This window comes from Homalodisca vitripennis, chromosome 4 (genome assembly GCF_021130785.1).
Source record: "Homalodisca vitripennis isolate AUS2020 chromosome 4, UT_GWSS_2.1, whole genome shotgun sequence".
In the NCBI taxonomy this organism is placed as follows: domain Eukaryota; kingdom Metazoa; phylum Arthropoda; class Insecta; order Hemiptera; family Cicadellidae; genus Homalodisca; species Homalodisca vitripennis.
Genome location: NC_060210.1, coordinates 168,838,761 through 168,860,875, shown reverse-complemented (window position 1 = coordinate 168,860,875; position 22,115 = coordinate 168,838,761). Strand labels below are relative to the sequence as shown.

Genomic DNA, 22,115 nt, shown 5'->3' with positions numbered 1-22,115 from the left:
TTTACTATTTTTGGTTTCTTAAACTGGTTTACGGATATATATTTAAATGCTTTAACACTTGATATGAAAAATTAATGCGCATGTTTTTTTTTATTTTTGAGTTTGTAAATGCTCAACAATGCGCTTGCTTAACAATGGACAGTAGGTTTTGACAACAGAAATGGAAACACTAAATTTTCTTAAATATGACAAATTGTTTAATGCTCGAAAATTAAAAGCTCACAATTTTATAGCGACATCGAATTAAAGTAATAAACAGAGAAAGTGAGAGCGATAAAAATGACAGTACGGTACAGCTAGACGGGGCGGAATCGATAATGACTTGGGCAGGGGTAAGGATGAGGGGTAAGTGTGTCAGAGAGGGCAGGGGGTGTTGTAGGTCAGTGGCCCGGCCTTGCTCTCAGTTGTTGCTATGACAACCGCCAAACACCACCACTGCCGCCCCACCCTACCCTTGACACGGTCCTTTCCCTGTCGGGTAGAACTCCCTCGGCCTAGGTCACACTCCCGCCACTTGCCCTCTTCTGCTTCTCATCTCAGGCTCTCTTACAGACATTACTTATGCATATCACATTGGAAACATGCTGCTTTGTATAAAAGCTGTGATGGCTACAGGGTTACATCATACATGTGTAATGATGTTCTTAAACCAAAGTGAAAGTTCTTAAAATCGATTTATAAACAAATATATTATACACTGTTATCGCCTATCAGTTACCACATCCAGAGATAGAAATCGATGCTATTATATAGCCTACGTATAAATAGAGGGGACCAATTTTCGGTTGAGTTAATCATTTAACACTTTGAGTGCTGGCCCTAAATGACATGTAACTCTGTAGAATGCTGGGCGTTTTTTGGTAGTTTTCAAAAATTTATTAAAAAAAAAGTATTTAAGGTATGAAAAAAATACTTACATGCCTTAATTCAGCTTACTTTCGTCTTTCTTTTAACGTGAGATTGTTAGTGGTTTTTTTAAAAAACTACACATAAAAAATGTTTTTTAAAAACATATATTTTTGGAAAAAAAATTATTTTTTGAGACAGTTTTTTTATCTAACTTACTAAACTAAGCATATATACAATTATTTACAATGACCCATTTACAAATGTAAACTGTCCTTTGAATAATACAAATCATGTTTTTATGTTTTGTAGTTTTTTGACAAAAAACTATGCCGTCATATTGATGCGTCGGCATCACTTTCGCTGTCAGCACTGTTTTCAGCATCTGTAACATAATAATATACTATGTAAAATATGAATATATTTTCATTTTATTCATAAGAATAAAACATTATTTGAATAAAGTTATTTTATTATAATACAAATTATAGTTTTGATTCACGAAAACAATAACATAACCAAACTTTTAGACTGATGTTTATATGATAAATAGACTTACTTATTCTTACCTGAAGTATGTGTCTAATCTTCTTCCATTAAATCAGGATCAATGTCAGAATCGTCAAAAATACTATCTACACCAATAAAACTATCTTCATCTAATACATCACTGATCGCAACGTCGTTCAAGCTGCGAGAAGCCATGATTGCGACATCGACTGCCGGTTGCAACGAACGTCACGTCAGCGGCACGTAAACAACGCGACCGAAGTTGCTTTGTCATTAAGCTCATACAATACATCTGACGCTTTCTAGCGGTGAATTGTGTTACTAAAAACCCAAATAACATTGTAGAGTAGGCAAAACCCGTTTAAATACGGACAATGTAATATAATACCAATTGAAATGACAACCACGTAAAACTACGGGATTAGCATTCTTCGGAAGTTTCGCCGTTCCGTAAAATTACGGGATTAGCACTCTAAGTGTTAATGCCGTGGTCACAGCCCTTTAAAGATACCTTCCCTGAAGACTAGGAAGAAGGTAGGAAGAATAGACAGTTATTTGGACAGTCTGTAAGACATTATTATTTACAATTTTGGACAATAATGTCCTGGTTACTAAATGTAAATTACTGTAAATAATTATATACATAAGTATAACTATATGAAGTATAACTATCAAAGTACAATGTTAATACGCTTGAATTATGATGAAATGAATGGCGTTTGTGATGAAAAATTATAAGCATTTGTTTATTTTACATAAAATATAACTTTTAAAAGTGTTATGATTTTTATGAAAAACAACATAGGATTTTATTGAAATTATACGTTATAGCATAATATTATATGTTTACTTAAATAGAAAAACAAGCCATTTCCTTCAGTAAAATTTTATGTAAAGACTAAAACGGTTTATACTCTTATCTTAAGTCTCTCTGTGGACATAGGTTCAAGACACTAAAATTATGACTGTAAATAATCACAATTACTCGTGGAATGACCTATTTTTTCAACTGATTTCTTCTGCAGAGAAAGTATTTAAAGGGGTGAAACTCCTATATTTTAAAACTTCAGCCAACCGAAAAGTGATTACACTATCTTAACTGTAATTATCAATTACAAAGTTGGATTCTCATAAAGTAATTGTTTTATCATCATCAATTAAATAAATAAACCAACCAAAGATATATTCCGAGTAATTCTAAGCTGTATTTTATTACACAAGGTAGATTTAAATGTTTTCTGTGATTTTTCTTTATTTTCATTCAGGGGGTTTGACTATTCCAATCATAATGTTATGTACGAACAGAATTTTGTGTGGAGTTAAAAATATTGAATGCCACTCACTGTTCATGATGCGTCTACAAACCATTTGAAATAAATGTTTATTTGTAAAGAAATGCCAAATTTATCATCAAATTATCTCCAAAAACACTTTCTTTACATATTTCACCTCGGAACCTTAAGGATTATATTTATTCGCCGTCCTGGAACGTTGTATTGTTGCTTTGCAACGTTGTGCGTACACAGTGTGATCGTTATGGCAAGTTTTTGTTTATTTACGCAAAAACACAGTTTTCTATTTTGGATTATGGATTCCTTAAATCCAGGAGCCGATAGTCGATTCATTTTACGTTTCACATGGGTGTTCCAGACAATCCATCTACTATTAGTTGACACTAATTTTTCTGGATAGTAATTTGTTGGAATAGCGTTTATTTGGGGGTAGTTTATACCGTTCATCTTATACAAAGTAGAAGTGCACCACACCACCTGTCGCGTATAGGCTTCGCCTCACAGCAATAGGTGTCCGTTTATTCTGCTTAAATTCTGCAATAAATTATGGAAAAGAGATATAATTGACTATTAATCAAAACTATTCTTAATGAGAACCCATAGTAGTATAAGTAACCATGTCGCTTCTCCAACGTATTTGGCGCTTTTGCACTCACTGTACTGTGCTTTTGAAGTGCTTCACTTAATATGTCATCATCATAAGCAAACTGATTATTTTCAAGGTTTTAATATGATGTCTAAGGTTTATGGTACCAAAATGAAGTCATAAATACAATAATTCTTAAATTTGAACATCAAGATATTTGCAACAGAACAATGAAGTACTCGTAATATTAGTAATTGATTCTGTTTATCCACTATAGTTATTAGCAGAAATAGTCGTCTGTGATATCAGCTCGTGGCGCTTCGCTTACAACCCTTCACCCAACCATGAATCGTTGTACTATATTACACTACGTGATCAATGTTGCTGCACTATGATTGCTGAACTCTACAAGAGTCCAGTCCCGACATCTTTTTTATCATGTTTAATAAAAAAACTCGGCAAAACATTGTTTAAAAATTGATTTCGCTCACACTTTTACGTGAACACCTGTTTCGGTAGTAGTGACGAAATGCAGGACACACCTTACAGCGGATGTGGATAACTAGTATTTGGAGTGGATGCATATTTCAGTTTTTTGTTTTCTCGTCAGGAGAAGAAAAACTGTGAGTGGTTATCTTGCCGACCCTAGCGGCGCGGAAAGGGTGTATGTAAACATCAGGTGGCCCAGATGATGGAGTCGTCAGTAAAAAGTGAACCTGTGACCCAAAATATAACCCGGCAGGGCAGCTGTGGATCTCTGCCCGGGTATTTTGTCTATCGCACCACCGCTCCACACACCGCGCCGCGCCGCCTATACCACCCTCTCGTAGACAAAACATCTTAATCAGTTCAAATGATGACATCTATGACAGATTAATTACATCCACTATAGTATTAGTAATTAGGAATTGCGGCTGGGTCCAGGTGGGTTCACAGTCACACACTAACACACGCTACCCACAGCCACGCAAGTGCAGGGGAATTAGGACCGGCCGTAATTCCGCTCTGTAGTCTCCTAGTGCATTTCCTCAAGCAAATCCAGATTTTTGTTATTTGTAATTTTATTCTAAAGTGATTAGCATATATATTGTTAACACCATAACGTAAAAATTGATACCAACAACGTATACTATACTGGAATTGTCACAGAGTATTGCTTAGCTGCGAGTCTAACACGGTCAGCGATGCTGTGTGACAGGTGCCGGGCTGGCGAGGCGTGAGACGACTACCTGGTCCTTCAGTCGCAATCACTAATTACTAATACTATAGTCGTAGCCAACCATTCATCCACTTCACAATACTTATGTTTGTGACTGTCCTCTCTGGTACTTAGTACCCAATAAGTATCCTAGACTCTCCCTACTTGCTCTGCTTATTTATATTTAGATCAGGTTAAAATGATATCGGCTTTTTCCACATAGAATTCTCAGATACGAATTTAAAGTTACAAACTTGCGTGAACCGTGTATGAATGTGACCTTCATTTACAAATTCGTTACTTGAGATCGCAGATATGAGGGAAGAATCGTTTCTCCCTGTACCATACAGCTTTCCTGCCTGTTAAGACGTGGCCGGTATCACGGGAAATCCTCAATGACGCCACAATCGCCACGAATCCATTATACTCGGAATGCTGAGGCAAGTTTTCCTGGTGACGGAGTGACCTCGAGCCTCTCACTTCCACCGGATCGCGGTCAAGGGACTGGGGCTGGGACTGGCCGCGGCGGAAGTTGCCGGTGACGCAACTCTCCGAGACTCCGGCCGGTACGTCTGGCGGCGGACGTGGAAGGTGTAACTGGCATCAGGAGTACGATGAGCGACTGTGTGCAGTAGTGACTCATTGTAAATAGCATACGATTGAACTGCATCTAGGGCGTGGTTTCAGATAAAGCAAAATATAAAGGTTTCGCGTCATCACGAACTAAAGGTGGGCGTTGTTAACAGATAGATTTATCTGCCTTTTCTGTCTTGAGATTTTCTGTGTCAAAGATCTAACATATAATACACGTTTATATAACTATACCTATTGTCACCACTCCGTCACTGGTAATGGTAGACTCACATATACACCGTTCATGGCGTTACGTTATGTTACATTATAGTAATAACATATTTACCAATTACAACCGTATAAACACTGCTTGCAGTTTTGGTCTTATAAAAGAATAATGTAAGGTATTGCTCTTACCAACAGGGGCTAGCTAACCTGAAAACCGGCACATGAGACAACCTACAAATTTTAAAAATATTGCTAACTACTTTAAAAATGCTCGTAATCTTATATCAAAATGTTATTCTGGTTTGCAAAAATTCAATTGAATTATGAAAAGTGCTACTAAATTTTATTAAACTGACCCTTATCTGAGAAATTATTGTCCAGATCACCTAGACTAGTATTTAAGGGACAAACAAAATTAAATAATATTCGTGTAAGAACCAAAATTCACTTTAGATTAATTCTAAAATTTCATATTTTGGCTTTGAATCATGCAAATAAAATAGGTTTTGGTGTTTTCAAAATTATGAGTTGGACAAATCTATTCAAAAGTAGCGTAACTCAAAGAAGCTATCTATTAGTTGGCAAATTGAATTGTACCTTTAACAAGCAAAATTGTAGGTTTTGTCCCAATGACTACATTGGGAAACCCTCAAATTCCTTGCGGTTAAGAATGACGGATCACCGTTTTTCAACAGAAAAATTCACACAGAATTTCAAATTTTTCACACAGAAAAATATTAAATAGCCTTACACGCTATTTGCCACAAATACATCTTTCAGCATTGGTGTGAACTCAAAGCTATAATCAAAATTAAATATAGTCACAATAGCTCTCGCAACGATTTAAATGTAAGGAATTAAAGATTGACACATTAGCAATACTAATATACTAGCAACAGTATGGACTTTTTATTTGATAAATTATTGTACTCAACTTGACTCCTAAGGTAATTATCTAGAAAATTTACCAAAATAAAATACTGTTACTTTTATTTGTAAATCCACAACGTCTCAGAATTTGTGAAAAATGCCAACACTTTTATTTACCTTTTAAAATTTGTGTTATCAGATATTTTCCTATTGTATGTTTATTCTTATGCAGTACTGAATTTTCATATTGTGTACTTAAAAAAAGTTGTTAATTCAACACATTATTGTAGGAATACAGTAGTTGTAGTTTACGTCCAGACTTTTCAATACATGTATCGTTGTATGTTGTCGTTGTAATGTAGAATGTATACAATTGTACGCCTTCCCTGTATAAACAATAAATATTGTATAACCCGGGCCTCCAGCTGGAGCCTTGAGGTGGAACGTGTCGTGACATGTGTTGTGGTTCTCGGTCGGCCGACATAGTGGGTAGAAGCGATACCAGGGACATCTGGGCCCGATAACGAGGTCAGGGAGAGTGTGATGCTAACAGTGCGTGAGTTGTAGTGGGAGGAGGACGCGGCAGATCACGTACACGTCGTCGTCTTTCCTTCCCGGAGGCGAAAATAGTACCATCGTTAATAAAATCGCCGATTGCAGGTATTTATAGTTCCGTTGAAATAACAAACGAAACTCGTGTATCTCCCATCTGAGCTACACCAGTTCTCTACTACCGAGTTACCGACAGGCCAGATGTCCTAACTTAGCCAAGGTCTCGGCAACCCACTTCCGAGCTACCGGCTCTCGGCCAACTCACACTCTGGCCCTTGTGTGAACACGACTACAGCGCCACGGCCTCTAACTTGGTCAGTTCTAACACAACGACAGTGGCTACAATGTATACGGGCATTTCCTATCATTGTTGTAAGCATGAACTCAGTTAAATCCTTCATCGCCCTACGCTTTCATCAGAGGGCATTGACATCACCATGAAGCTAATTACATTAAGCTAATTAAATTAGTTATCGCCATTCCATTGTTTTTCCGTTTGATACGAAATGCGTAAAATTAGCGCTAATTATTTACCAACACGTTACTGGGTTATTAAAGTTAATTAATTATTCTGTTTTGTTTATTACGTTTATAGTGCTTTTTTATATGTACAACTTCCTTGAACTGCATGTGAAATTGTTATTTACTAATATAATCGAAAGAGTAATAAGTGTTGACATTCAATACATGAATATAGAAGGCTTTAACTTCTCTTGGGAATGTACAAGTTAGCAATGAATCATAGGATTGACAAAGTATATTCACTCCTGTACTGACTGTAAATGAAGGAACACTCGATTTTACAGTGAGGACTGATCGATCTCACCATACCTTCGCTGAATGCTTCAAACTCCTCAAGAGTGATCTGAACGACGGCGAGACATCCAACAACACCGTGAACGACTGGTAGAGCCGGTAGAGTGGCGGGTAGCTTAACTAGGACACCACACCACACTACACGATATTGTGTATGATAATACATACATCACGTTATTGGCAAGAGTAAGAGTGTTATATCATAGTGAGAGTACTCCTACTACTACAATTACTATGACTATATCGACTGGTAGAGCCGGTAGAGTGGCGGGTAGCTTAACTAGGACACCACACCACACTACACGACATTGTGTATGATAATACATACATCACGTTATTGGCAAGAGTAAGAGTGTTATATCACAGTGAGAGTACTCCTACTACTACAATTACTATGACTATATCGACTGGTAGAGCCGGTAGAGTGGCGGGTAGCTTAACTAGGACACCACATCACACTACACGATATTGTGTATGATAATACATACATCACGTTATTGGCAAGAGTAAGAGTTTTATATCACAGTGAGAGTACTCCTACTACTACAATTACTATGACTATATCGACTGGTAGAGTCGGTAGAGTGGCGGGTAGCTTAACTAGGACACCACACCACACTACACGATATTGTGTATGATAATACATACATCACGTTATTGGCAAGAGTAAGAGTGTTATATCACAGTGAGAGTACTCCTACTAGTACAATTACTATTATCATATTGACTGGTAGAGCCGGTAGAGTGGCGGGTAGCTTAACTAGCATACCACACCACACTACACGATATTGTGTATGATAATACATACATCACGTTATTGGCAAGAGTAAGAGTGTTATATCACAGTGAGAGTACTCCTACTACTACAATTATTATGACTATATCGACTGGTAGAGCCGGTAGAGTGGTTGGTAGCTTAACTACGATACCACACCACACTACACGATATTGTGTATGATAATACATACATCACGTTATTGGCAAGAGTAAGAGTGTTATATCATAGTGAGAGTACTCCTACTACTACAATTACTATGACTATATCGACTGGTAGAGCCGGTAGAGTGGCGGGTAGCTTAACTAGGACACCACACCACACTACACGACCTTGTGCCAAGGCTGCCACACAATGTACAGTACGCCAACTGGGTTACAGTAACCCACCGTACAGTTGGGCCGAGCATCCGCTTCGGCTGATCTCAGTTATTCCGCGTTATTGTCAATAATTCTTCACGAGCCCAGTTGTTTTGGCAGTTCATAATCATGAGGACAGTACACCTTCCTTAAATATTCTCATAGAGAGTTCAAGGAAATCATCAGGTGTCTTTTAACAATATCAATTTTTCACACGTTTAATATTTTTTACTGATTAACTTAAATTATTATTATATTCGATCGTTTATTCTGAGCATTTTTTGTACGGCCAGGGAGACAGGGGTTATACAGTACGTACAGTAATATTTTGGCTGTTGGTGGGGGGGGGGGGGGTTCTAAGGATTAAACCAAGTCACGAACGACTTACGGTCTCGTCATATAAATATTTCGCATAACAGGTAATGTCTACAGTGTACGAGTTTGCCATTTAGACCCGGCTTAAGTAGTTACAGTCGCGTATTTGCTACAAAAGGATAAAAGTCTTAACCCTCTCCCCCAAATTATGTATCTGTTTGTTATATGTCACCCCCTAATAAGCAAAGCTTTATCTGAAAATTTAGCATTTATTCTGGGTTTGTTGATGATTAGAGTTATAATGTATATTTTAATTGCAATAATGTTTGTGTAATAATGAAAACCATTACGTTATAATATAAACTGTCACGTCTGCCAAAATTAGTTCTAAACTCTCGTACTTATATAATTTTTACTCTTGACTACTTTAGAATTGCCCTGAAAAAATATTACAACATTACGTTCTACAGTAGATTGAGACTAGTAATCAATTTATGTTTTTTCTGTTAGTTGGTAATTATAGAAGATTTTAAAACATGCCATACTGTTTTTACTGCAATACTTTGAAGCAAAGACATTACTTTCAACAGGTTTTAATTAAATTATAAATGTTTAAAATAGCTCATATTCTGGAGGTAAAAACGCTAGTGTGATTTACTGTTTAATTTTCTGTTTCAATTAATAAGTAATGCGTAAGCACAAAGGTCTAGCGAGGACAGGATTATGCTCACGATGTAAAATGTGTTCAAACTTAACAGACTATTGCATACTGAAGTAGCCTATTTATTAAATAAAAAGATTTATCTCAAAACAAAGTGAGAATCCGTTACTTGACCTCTAACTTACGTGTGTGTAAAACATGGATTCCATTTTATTATCTGATGCACATGTTATTTAATAAATGTTATTAAATAAATAGAAGTGTGTTTTAAAAACTAAAGCCGTAAATTTAGTGTGTATGAATACGAATACAGCACATCATAAACGTGATCTTAGGACAAGGAGGAAGGAAGGAACAGGGAGATTTAGACCAAGGCCGACGACACAGAAGTAGAGGTCGGCAAAATTAGCGACCTCGGCATTACCTAGAAAAGAGCCATAGAGATTCAAAAATTATCTCGTGACTTTATATAATTTATATTTCCTTCCACAAATTAAATAATCTTGCAACTAACTTAGTATAGAATATAAAATTTGGAAGAAACTCGTTTCTGGTTCCTCTTGAGAAACATGTTTGACTATTGTTTGACACATTCTATAGACGTATGAACGTGTTATAACAGTTTTTATATTAACATTAAGTAGAACACATTTACGGAGAGTTCATATTTTAATTGATTGAAGAGCTGATGTGACGGTTCGTACGTATTAGGGGACAAACCACAGTCGTTTAAAATAAACAAGGCGAATTTAACTGAAATGTTATATATCATTATAGCAGTACTTCATTAATTATTACAATTATTTAATTGCAAAACAAAGTTATACTTTTATTACAATTAATTACTCTTGTACTAAAATCATTTCCTTTTATCCAATTGGATTCAATTTTACCGCTACAGTTTATCTATCTCCATGAACCGGAGTAGTTTGAGTAGTTTAATATTCTTCTAAACTCAGCACGTGACCGATCAACTGTACAAATGTGCTGTGTTGTGCAACAAATGTTTTTTGTAACAAAAATATACTTTATGACACTTAGAATAAGTTTAAATGACCATATATCTGAAAGTTGTTTGTCAAGAGCTATTATGATATGTCACCCCAAGACTTTCAATATGTGTTAACTTATAAGTTATAAAAAAGCGTAAAATAATACCCCCCCCCCCCCCCGTGAACTTAAATTCGTTATCTCGGTGAGGTGAATACACCAACCTTATATTCTAATTTGAAAAAGTAACGATAATGGACAATTTGTTTGTTACATTTAACAGATATTAAAATATTCCCTTAAAGAATGCAAAAGAAATAAATGAGAACATCGCTAACGAAAAACATATTTCTGCAGAATTTAGTGATTACTAAATTCTTAGTACGAGCTTTCAGTGCTCGCAATTTCTAAAATGAACGATGCTGATGTTCAAAGTGGACACAGGTGCTGATGGATAAAATATAGCGTGCGTCAATGTAGCTTCATCACAGAACAACCGCAGGGAAATATTAATAGCACTAATGACCTGTTTGAAGTGCGCGTCAACTCTCCACTGATGACATCCAACTGTCTGACAGAGGGCGCCGCTTCACCAACTATTAACTGTGTACTGGGAATCGTGTAATTAACACGAGCACGTGTTTTAGTGTTAATATCGACTGTCTCACTACAACATTAGCAGTGTAATGTACTCGTATCACCTCTCTGTAATAATAAGAATTTGATTTACTAACTCTCGTGCTGGCTCACTGCCTCAATTTGATGTTAACGTTTTAACCACACCCGCGTATTATAATAACAACAATTTATGCAATAAATTCTTTATTATTAACAGAATAATGTATTGTAACCTCTAATATTAACAGTTTGATTAATAATTCTCCGTAATAAAAAATCAGGTTCATCTGGCGTGTTACTGTATTTACTACAGTACAGTAGATTCTGTTGTGACAGAGCGTCAAACGAAAGGGTCCTAAGCGATAGCAGGAGGAGGAATTTTGTAATAGCAAAGAGAGTGGGGAAGGCTAAGAAGAGGATGCCAGAAGCTCTGCAGTCCTCCATACAGATCGTGAAGACGTTCTCGCAAAGTGAACAAGCTCGTAAGAAAACCCTTTCTAAGATTGTCCACGTTATTAAACTGGTCAGTGGCAGGACTTTTGCTGACTCGCTTTGGGAGATAAGAAACTCGGGGGCTGAGGTCTGAGTTATCCAACAGTCAAGAACGGGTAAAATGATGGTAAAGATCACCCGTTAAGTGAAGAAAGGTAAGTCAGGAATGGAGATCTGTTCAGCGCTACTCTGAAGCACGCCTTGAGGGTATCATGCAGACTTTGGAACCAATGATGGTGATATTAAAAATTATAGAGCACTGTCAAGAGGAAGAGGACCACCATCACTATGGATCTGAGAACTGTTGTGAGGGAGAGATGAGTTTCTGTAACCTAGCCAGACAGGTGGTAACACTGTGTACTCGTGGAAGGTGCAGGAAATAAAACTTTTACAATGGCTTGCATCAAAATTGTATTAGTCAGGTGAAGAATTTGCTGTTGGGTTTAGATAAGAATTTGCTTAACGTGTTTCGGTTTCCTCAGAGCGGACTATAAGAGACACTATAAAAAGAAGATGCCTCTGTTTTGAGAGCGATTGTTAGGCGGTGGTCAGGTGATGTTTCTGTTCAAGTTTTCTGTAAAATCACATTCTGTACATGGACAAAGGTGGGCGTATCCAAGCCCAGTGCAGACACTAACATGCTTTATTATTAGAGAAGGACGTGGATCTAAGAAAGACAGGTACGCTTGCGATGTAGTCAAAGTGACGTTGTAACGCTGTGTGGTCTTGTAACGCTTCGATGTCAAAGATAAGACAAGTACCTGTTAACTGAGAATGCGTTCTGCTATTCGGGGAGGAGTGCGTATGGTTAGTATCTCCGAGACGGTTCAGCGCGAGTAGGCTACTGTTCGCTCGGGTGAGATGAATATTAATGTTACTATACCTGCATAATTCTCCGAGGATCGGTGGCTGACTTATGCAACTGCCGACGGCAATTTGTCGGGAAAAGGTCACGACGGATGTAATTTAGGATTCTATATAGGAAACGGACCATTGGAATTTTGCAGTGACAGAATAATCCATAAAGAAGTGCACGCAGGATATGCTGACTATATTGCTCAAATTATTTATAGCCATGGAAAATCTCGATGAGGGAAAGTGGTAACATCGGTCATGACGAGAGTGCTACCAGCATCGTCCTCTTCAGACGGATGGGGACCGTCTTCCGGATCCTTGTAGACTCGGAGAATATCGAGTGGCTAAGATTACACTGGTGTTTATTCGAGAAGCTTGACACTAAGATTAGTTTTTAGGATCTACTTTCGTCACGACGGACAAGGCGGTGGAAAACGTTTCCTCTTTGAGCCGTTCGAGAAAACACTGGTGAACCTATAATATACAACCGGCTCTCTTATGTATATTCTACAGACATGCGCTGAGGCAACGCTGAACGCTACAAGCATAAGATGTCGTCAATGTAAAGGAAGTTATCTCCGAGTAACTAGTGCATATTGGGCAGTACCCGAACCAGTTGTACTCGTGACTACGTGACTTATTCCCACCAATCTACTCGTTTTATAGAGTAAACGTGTTTACAACGGCTACAGAATACTTACTCGTTCCGAAGCCTGAATACGCACTACAGAAGACTAACAAGAACAATAGTGGCAAGACAAAAGAGGCCGTTGTTAGCAAGGTTGATCTGAGACCGCAAGAGTGGGTAGGGCAGGAACATGGGGAGTCCAATTTTTATTCGGTCCGGTTCTTCTCACAGACGATGGCAATGTCTAATCTTACCTGATGTGGATAGGCAAGAATACAAATTAATACAATTTAATACAAATTGATGCAAGAATACAACGCATATCACACCTTATCCGACAAAAAATGGGAAGAAAAAAATGTGAACCGAGATAATCGTCCAACACGATATGGAGGCTTTTTGTTCTAAAAACGCCTCTTATTACTATCTTGATTCTTTTTATCTTTAACAAAGTGAAAACGTAATCATAAATAATGGATCATTTTGAGGATCGGTCTAGAAATCAAAGTTAGCAGAATGTATAAGTCACTAGCTGTTACTGGCATAGCACGCAGTTTCCGGCTAAATAACAATAGCGTCATATATTATTTTTAAACAGCACATCAAGCACTCCTGAAATAAATTATGGGCACTGGAAAAAATTCATTTCGATCCACTATAGAACAATTGGACTTCTTTCGTGTAAAGTTTAAAGGACAAGGTTTCGGAGTTGTAAAATGGGGCAATGAACTTATAGGTAATTCGAATTTTTATTCGACATCCCGTGATATTGTGTTGAATTATCCAAATATTTCAGTAACAGTTGAACTATTTTAAGCTAGAGCGCAGCAGTCCTATTCAAAGTCCGTAGATTTCTTTGTGAGAGCACCTAAGATGTAATATGATGGTAATTTTGAAATGGTATAAAAGGCATATTTGTGATGCATATTATTTCAAAATTACAAGACATCTATATAGTAGATTTTGCGTGATAGAATTACAGATAGACTATCCAATTTACCACATCTATAATATTTACGATTAGACTAAATCTCTGAAAGAACGCATCTGTCAGTTTCGCGGGGTGGCCTGGCTCACTGTTATGGTTTGTACCATCAGATACAGTTTTTTTGAAAGTATGTGTATTTTACATGATAAAATACAATGTATGCCCTTGCTATTCGATCTCTATTCACTGTATAATCCTAATGTCTTGGTTAATTGTAGCTATTAAATCAGTTATTATCAGTGCAAAAAGGACTCGCTAACCCCCTTGATGGTCTTCATGAGCCTAGAAAATTACAATTTGAGTCTTGTGCATTACTTAGTGGTCCCACTTGGCTCACTGCGCTCGTTCGTTCCCTCAAATTGTACTTACGGAAGGAATAGCACTTTGAGTCATGTTTGTGCCCGATCCCTTTGATTTTATTACTCTAGCTAATGAAAATATTCCGTGCCGCATTGTCAAAGAAATCCAATATAGAGTATCTTACTTGCACCTACAAACAACTTCGTTCTTTAAGTAAAGGTTCAAAATGGATTCTTTCAGCAGTGTTAAAATAATATTCAGAATAGATGGTTTGAATTCGTTACCGGCACCAAATATTGTAAAAGTTAGAAAATATTGCAATTATTACTTTTTTCAGTAAGCTACTATAACTTGAAACGCTTGAATTTGTTTGCTTCTGTGGCAATTCTAGGGACTATATAAATTGTAAATACTACAGTGGATCCAACATAATATTACAAGAGTTCATCAGATGATATATTAGGGAGATGCAGTGTACATAGAGTAAAGAATGGAAAATACAGAGTGCAAAGTCCATGTTAAACTCTGGTGCTGAAATTTTAGTATCACGCGCTCTTCTGTCCTTGAACCTTAATCGGAAACCTGTGGTCCTAGTTTATATCATCTAAAAACTACATGGCATCAAATTCAAATCCATAAATATTATATAATGTTTCCGATGAAAGTACGAGGATAATAAATACATTCCAATATTTCTGAGCAAACTTTGTCCTTGAAAACAGGGTTGGTTACTTTCAAATACTCATTGGTAAGTAGTCTATTAAGTTGTCGTTTCTGACAAACAAACTTTTCAGAAAGATGTGGTCTAAATATTTATGTTTTCATACTAATAGTAGGTTCTCGGATCGAGAAAACCAATATTTTAATTAAATACGCCACTGAAGTATAAAACAGTAGATCCCGAAAATTGTTAGCCAAAATAACTGTTGCGCTAACGATGCCGTTGTTCATATAAGACATATCCTATTTTTGCACCTTACTTTGTCTCAATACGGTACTCAAGTATAAAACATTTAGATACTGAACATTTTTAGATAATGCCATAGGTCATATCGGGAAATTCCTATTTTCGCATCCTACTTTGTCTCAATACGGTACTCAAGTATAAAACATTTAGATACTGAACATTTTTAGACAATATAATTGTCACCAAAATGCCATCGGTCATATCGGGAAATTCCTATTTTCGCATCCTACTTTGTCTCAATACGGTACACAAGTATGAAACACATAGATGCCTAGTAGCCTATTGTAAGGCAAAATAATTGTTGTCCTCACAATGCCATTGGTCATATCGGGAAATTCCTATTTTCGCACCCTACTTTATCTCAATACGCCACACAAGTATAAAACATATAGATGCCTAGTATTAATTGTAAGGCAAAATAATTGTTGTCCCCACAATGCCATTGGTCATATCGGGAAATTCCTATTTTCGCATCCTACTTTGTCTCAATACGGTACTCAAGTATAAAACATTTAGATACTGAACATTTTTAGACAATATAATTGTCACCAAAATGCCATCGGCCATATCGGGAAATTCCTATTTTCGCATCCTACTTTGTCTCAATACGGTACACAAGTATGAAACATATAGATGCCTAGTATTGTAAGGCAAAGTAATTGTTGTCCTCACAATGCCATTGGTCATATCGGGAAATTCCTATTTTCGCACCCTACTTTATCTCAATACGGCACACAAGTATAAAACATATAGATGCCTAGTATTAATTGTAAGGCAAAATAATTGTTGTCCCCAAAATGCCATTGGTCATATCGGGAAATTCCTATTTTCGCATCCTACTTTGTCTCAATACGGTACTCAAGTATAAAACATTTAGATACTGAACATTTTTAGACAATATAATTGTCACCAAAATGCCATCGGTCATATCGGGAAATTCCTATTTTCACACCCTACTTTGTCTCAATACGGTACACAAGTATAAAACATATAGATGCCTAGTATTGTAAGGCAAAATAATTGTTGTCCTCACAATGCCATTGGTCATATCGGGAAATTCCTATTTTCGCACCCTACTTTGTCTCAATACGGTACACAAGTATAAAACATATAGATGCCTAGTATTGTAAGGCAAAATAATTGTTGTCCTCACAATGCCATTGGTCATATCGGGAAATTCCTATTTTCGCACCCCACTTTGTCTCAATACGGCACACAAGTATAAAACATATAGATGCCTAGTATTGTAAGGCAAAATAATTGTTGTCCTCACAATGCCATTGGTCATATCGGGAAATTCCTATTTTCGCACCCTACTTTGTCTCAATACGGTACACAAGTATAAAACATATAGATGCCTAGTATTGTAAGGCAAAATAATTGTTGTCCTCACAATGCCATTGGTCATATCGGGAAATTCCTATTTTCGCACCCCACTTTGTCTCAATACGGTACACAAGTATAAAACATATAGATGCCTAGTATTGTAAGGCAAAATAATTGTTGTCCTCACAATGCCATTGGTCATATCGGGAAATTCCTATTTTCGCACCCTACTTTGTCTCAATACGGTACACAAGTATAAAACATATAGATGCCTAGTATTGTAAGGCAAAATAATTGTTGTCCTCACAATGCCATTGGTCATATCGGGAAATTCCTATTTTCGCACCCTACTTTGTCTCAATCGGTACCTACACAAATATAAAACATATAGATGCCTAGTATCGTAAGGCAAAATAATTGTTGTCCCCACAATGCCATTGGTCATATCGGGAAATTCCTATTTCGCACCCTACTTTGTCTCAATACGGTACACAAGACAGGTTTCATGCGGCCTCCAACAGGGCAATCACTCCGGATCCTGACATGAAAGGCGAAATGCCCTGGGATCGGCCATGGTCACTGGAAGAAAGCCACAATTCTAATGTCTTTTAACATTAGGAAATACTTCTGTACAGCCTTCTACATGTTTCACTGCACAAAGTCACAGGTTGAACCGCATGTTATACAACATATTCTCTCTAACGAACAACCTTTTTCAGAGATAAAATCATAAAGATTAGTTTCCATTTTAAGATTGTAGTAAACAGTGTAAAGAAATTAATTACAGCGAGAGATATGGTCACTCAAATGCACAAACCAATAGGCTGAGCATGTCTGAAATGTGAAGCGCGAGAGATTTTATTAAATGCATGAGCTCATATCTGGATGTAAATTCAAATAATAAAATATCCGGAGAACCTGAATTATATGGGTTTTATAAAAAAAATATAGGATACTTCGTTATATCCAGAATAATAATAAATGAAAGTACAAAATAACGTTAACTCACAATGGTACTGATTTTATTTAATGTAACATAAAAACAATATTTTGTACTGTAAAAAGAGACAGAATTTCGCATAAAAACAGGTAAAATTAATCTGTAATTTTCCTTACGTTATACCGGCATTGAATTTTAATCAGAGCTCAACCTCTCCTCCCTTGTGCTCATTAACCCTTAAAGTGTGGCTTAACCACCAGATCTGGAGTCAAGGTTTTCTTTGATCTCTTTTTGAGAGTGGCAGTGGTTAGTTCGTTAATTCATCCCACTAAATATCCGAATTAATTATTTTTAACGTATGCAATTACTTTACATAATATATAAGTTTGATCGATTTATCTGTCACTAAAGTTTAGTTTTAGTTTGTATTACTTACCAAACTGCACAATCGTATTGCCAGTATTGTCTAACTCACCTGTAACAAAGAAAATAGAAATTACACTTTGGTAAATAAATCGTGCACACAAGTTTTTTTACAAAATTAAATGTATTAATTATGTTTAACAATTAGTTTACCAAAATCGAATACAACTAATTATTATCTAGGATTATATTTAGCGTACACGCCTATGAAAGTGTATGGAGCGGGCACTGTGCATGGTTTTAAACAGTAAAACTATTCCTAAGCTCTGAACGTCCTAAACATTATTGGTTGATACATGTAAATATATAGGAACAAATATTTCCATATAAAAATTATAGCAGCGGTAAAAATTAATAATTTTAACATTTTAAGAGAAGAAATCTTATCCATCGTAAAATCCGTTGCCGTTCTAGCTGTACGCTGTTTAGCACAGTACATAACAAAAACAGTATTTTTAAAAATATTAAATTAGCATTATTTTTACTCAATAAATGATGACAATAGTACCAAAAAGCATTATTTAAAAATTATAATCATTAAACTAGGACATACCTTACATATTTGAAGATTCAAGGTAGATAAGGATTTACAACTCATAGATAAGAATTTGGACGATAACACTAATCTACACGTCTTTACACAGAAATACCTTTGTGCAATATTTTTGCCACACAGTTCTCTTATGGATGCGATGTCTAAATTATTGTACAGTCGAAGTTAGAAGATAAAATTTATTATATAACAGATAAAACAATTACACTTTTTAGGATCACATTTTAAACGTGTTTGAGGCCGAACAACAATCGTTTCAAATGTATCATGTGAACAAATAAACCTGGCTATTAAAGTAGATTAACCACAAAACTGTAATATAGTTTATTACCCTGGACGATTCACTGGTTGTGTTCAATTTGTATGGTATTTTTTCTTGAAAAGAATTAAGTAGATAATATGCTTATCTGATTTGATAGCCTGGAATAGACATTTCAAGTTGAAGATGTAAAAATAGCAATCCTAACAAAAGATATAAAGAACCGACAGTGATGGTGAGAGGGGTGAGGGGGAGGGGGGGGGCAGTAGCAGTATCTATGACTCTGAGCCGATACGGCCCAGTTTACAACCTCTGCGAGATTGGTGCTTCAGTTTATTGCTGCTTGACACCGGTCCATGACCTCACTTTCCTCTTCAATACTCGCCCACTTCGAGTTACCCAAAATATATTAGTGCTATTTAACCGTGATGTTTTTCACATTAATAAACAAAATTAAATTACTATTGTACTTAATAAAAAAGTTGACAATATTAATAATTATAACTTTGTACTCTTAGATACTTTTTAAAGATAATCATCTGTTCCTGACAATTTTATTATATGTAATGTTAAAATTTAATGGCTCTTAAAATCCACTGTTCCTGTCAAATTTCCTATATGTAATGGTCCCTAAAATCTTCTGTTCCTGACAAATTACCTATATTTAATATTCAAATTTAATGGTCCCTATAATCCTCTGTTCCTGACAAATTACCTATATGTAATATTCAAATTTAATGGTTCATAAAATCCTCCATTCCTGACAAATTTCCTACCATGTAATGTTCAAATTTAATGATTCCTATTTGTAACAAAAGTCTTTACAACCAATCCCACAAATTAATGTCATCATGTGTTGCTATATCACATTAAAATGTAGAGGACTATACTCAGTTTGTTTACAACACTGTGATAAAGTATTCTGTGTTGCCATCATGGTAACATACCAGACTAGTGTAAACATGTTAAAATTTTGTGTTTACCTACAGTTTTGACCTTTTTACTACAATATTTTAATATTTGAATTTTTATGTTTGACATGATCTTTTTGGTATATAAAAGATATCAAAGTGACCCATTAATACAGAGGAATTTAAGCTTTTCCGTCATATCAACATAATAAACTATATTTTGAACATTCTTTAACATAGTCTAATGTAATTAATTAAAATTTCATCTGTAGAAACCCACTAAAGTCATTTTGAGAGTTGGTGATCCCCTAAACTAACATCTCTTTAAATAACTTTTGGAGAAAAGAAGACTTCAGAATAATTGGAATAAACACATAAAAATATGCTGAGCCAACAATTACAAGTATATTTTATGTTTTTTTTTTTAATAATGAGCATTATACATTATTTGGACATGTTGCTTGGATGTGATATATTTTTGTAACCTATATATATTTAATTAATTCTGCCCAGAGATTTGGTAGCATTGTGTGAAGGCAACATATTAAATCCATTTCACACAGGTAATATTTCTTTTTGTAATTTTTCAAAGCAGACAAAACATTTTACCTTCAAATAACCAACAAACATCTTCAACCAAGAAACTTCTTGGCACAACATTAGTAAATTAGAGCATGAAATAAAATATGATCTTGTGTTTTGCAAAATACAGGAGTTTAGAATAGTTTATGCTAAAAATTTTGCCTTATTTTCAATAGTCATTCTATTTTGTTTATGTTTGTTTTTGCTAAATAGTTATTAACTTATTAGCATGTGTCTGTGTGCTTGTGGCACCCTATGTGTACATGCCAGCGATCGTAAGTTTAATTATTGTACACAGACACTTATTTTTACCAGTCAGCTTATTATAAAAAAGGTAAGTAACAATAAAAAAGAGAAATTTAATAAATTTGACTTTTTTATCTCACGATCCATCCTCAAATATACCTTTATTTCTTCTAATTCATTGGTTAATTGCAATGCTGTTCAGAAAATAAAATGTACGTGGTTCTAAAGCTTATTGAGGTAGCAGCTCATAACCTAGCTGCAGTGTTTTGATATACTGTACAACCAACACAAAGCAGTTGTGCCTATGCTTCATTGTCTGAAAACTTTTAATCTGTCCTTCATACAGTTATTTTCCACATTATTTCAATGCCTCTTCAGGATTTGTGATAAGCCGTCACTTTGTACAGGAAGTTTGTTTTGTCACCTTGTATCTAATATATAATCACTTACATAAGTGAATGCAACAGAGTTCATTCATCCCTTTATTTTCCCTACAGAGTAGTATATAACCTATCAATCTCCTAAGTAAGTTCTTAGTGTGATGGAGTGTACACAAGTTCAAGTTAAATAGAGAATATGAGTCAAGCTATAATGTAAGTGCTTAAAAAAGTTACTACAGACAGAGAAATTCCTTCTCTTACTCAGATGGTGAAAGATTTATTAGCCAACTATTATAAACTAAATATGATAGTTCTGTTATCTCAGCAGATTTAACTAATGAACCTCAGTTTACAGGACATTCAGTATCTGTATCTCTCATTCTTTAAACGTCTAAAGACTTCTGTGGAGGAGATTCTGGTATCTGAACTTGACATTTCATTTAGTTTGAGAAATGCAGTTTCAATATCTTTCACAAATTGTATTTTTAATCTTGTTGTTAATTTTAATGAAAATGTATATTCCTGTTCTGTCACACACATGGAGTTACCTTATTTCCTCTGGAACAAGGTGTTAAATGCACTTAAACATAAACCTGCCTTCTAAGTGGTTTTCTAAATGACAAGATATTCAGGATGGTCGTCTCTTGTGAGTTCTCACAGCATAGCCACCACAAGGAGTGATAGTGGGTGTTATTTCAGCCTCGCCATCTTGGAAGAAGGGAAAGTTTGTTCTGTTTCAGCTTCTACCAATCAAAGTGGTCAGGTGATGTTGTTTATGTTTAGAGATGCCTTTAACCAATGTAAGAAACACCCATCCGACACAACAACCATCTTCTGAGTGAACTAAATTTATTGATAAACATCCTTTTATCACAGTTTCTTTAATTTTAACATCTTTCAATTTCATCAATATCTTGATATTTGTGGTTAATTATGTGCAAATCCCTGACATCAAATGAGTTTTCTAGATATATGACATCATTTTATGACTAAGTATATTCTAGTGGTAGATATAACCTAAACAGAGGCACATTTCTTGTGATAGATGTTTCATACATGTACAGCTCTTAAAGGTC

The 22,115-nt window shown here is 35.7% G+C and overlaps 1 protein-coding gene across 4 annotated transcripts in view; it reads right to left on the bottom strand.

Moving 5' to 3' along the window:
- Window positions 1-22,115, bottom strand: part of LOC124360581 — a 497,152-nt gene that overhangs the window by 63,570 nt on the left and 411,467 nt on the right. Inside the window, exon 7 of one of the 4 annotated variants that reach the window (XM_046814314.1) lies at window positions 17,670-18,160. The exons of the other annotated variants lie outside the window; for them this stretch is intronic. The gene's annotated coding sequence lies outside the window, so the exon portion shown is untranslated. Of the gene's footprint in view, window positions 1-17,669; window positions 18,161-22,115 lie in introns of those variants that run through there. 4 annotated transcript variants of the gene reach the window in all.